We start from the raw sequence: 1783 nt of genomic DNA on the forward strand, positions 1-1783 counted from the left end.
TTTCCCTTCCTTTGTGCCTTTAGCTTGTTCTCATGAATTCCTTCCAGAAAGAAGCCCAGCTTAGCATTACTTTCATTGCTGTCCTGGATTGGACCCACATCTTCCTCCAATTTATGCTTTTTCTCTTGTTCTATAACCCTGAATTACTGGAGCACATATTCCGGAGGCTCCAGGAAATACCAACACTGTTTAGGACAGTGGAGGTCCAGGTTCAGGAAGCGCACTGAAAGGTGGGCAATGGCACTAAGCAGTGAGTACTGAGTCAGAGAGCAGACCGACGGTCGGCCTTTCAAAACTGTGACCATGCCACTGGTCCTGCAGTCGCAAGTTATTGGGGTTCGGGTTTACATTTCCTTAAGGTGCTTAATGAGCTTAAGCACCTTTTCCTGTATGTATTTGTAGTCCATATTATTTTAACTGAAATGTCTGTTTAAATCTTTTATTTGTTTTCAAAACTGGGTTCTTTTTTTGGCTCTTTATCATATATTCTTTTTTCTATTTTTGTTTATTGAGTCATTTTTCACATTTTATTGATTCACAAAAGATCTTAATTAATCTAAATACTTTCGATAACAAGTGCAGCTGATAAATACAAACCTGTGAACACATGTCTGACTTTAGGCATAAAACTCAGTGAGAGAAATGAACAAACTATAAAGTAGCACCTAGCTGTGGCTACATAGCTTATTGTGGTCATTAAATAGAAATTTTATTTTTTATGTATTTTTTAATGTCAAGAAAAGCTATTTTAGCTTTAATAAATCAAAATCAAAAAGTGTTAAGAGAAATCTGAAGACTTAAAGCTAGGAAGAAGGTTAGGATTGTTCAAACGGTAGGTAGATACTAAAAACTAGAAACAGATATGGACAGAGCTAAAATCTAGTCATAAGTGAGCTGTAATTTTCTTCGGAAGCATTTTTTTCTCTCTCCATTCCTCTTTTTACCAAAGAGAGGCATAAACCAACTTATTTGCAAAAAATATTTAAAAATAAAAATGAATAAATTTAGTCTCAATTTAGTCTGTTATTTGCACAAAGCCCCACAAATATACTAATTGATTAGGGTTGGCAGATGGTGTGGTGGTTAAGGGTTCTGGACTCCCACATGAAGTTTTGATTAAAAGTTTTTAAAATTCAGAAGAATTTGCCAGAGGGCACATGCACATGCACTTGAAAAAGAGAGGGGGGAGAAGAAAGCACTAACTGAGGGTATGGCCATGCCACAATCCCATCTCACCCAGTTCTACATCTTCTCAGGATTTGGGGCATGCATGCACACATGCCTGCTGTGTTTCCAAGCCACCAGGTCTAGGACTTAAACCACATGGTTGGCCATACAAGATCTGGGGCCCCTTGGGACCAGCAGTTAGTGTAATGGCTATGTCGCTGAACTCCCATGTAGTCGACCGCAGTTCAAGTCCCGGACTCGGTGGCTTAAACTCATGCCGGGCATGTGTGCATGTGTGCCCAAGAGATCCCAAAGAGAAGGAAGGAGAAGGGATGGAGGCATGGCCATCCCCCCGAGGGGTGATTTCTCGCTTTCTGTCTCTGTCTCTCTCTTTCTGTAGCAAAAAACCTCTCCAAAAAATAAATAAATAAAATAAAATTAAAAAGATCTGGGGCCCCTTAAGCACTATGCCAAAAAACTGGACTTTGATGAAATTCAATTTATTAATATTAATTTTTTATTTATACTTTGTGCCTTTTTCTTTTAAAAGAAATCTGCCAAACCACACAAGGTCACTAAGATACTCTTCTATAAGATTTAGTTTCAGCTCTTACAT

The sequence above is a fragment of the Tupaia chinensis genome, unplaced genomic scaffold, assembly GCF_000334495.1.
Source record: "Tupaia chinensis unplaced genomic scaffold, TupChi_1.0 Scaffold000175_1, whole genome shotgun sequence".
NCBI classification, from domain to species: domain Eukaryota; kingdom Metazoa; phylum Chordata; class Mammalia; order Scandentia; family Tupaiidae; genus Tupaia; species Tupaia belangeri.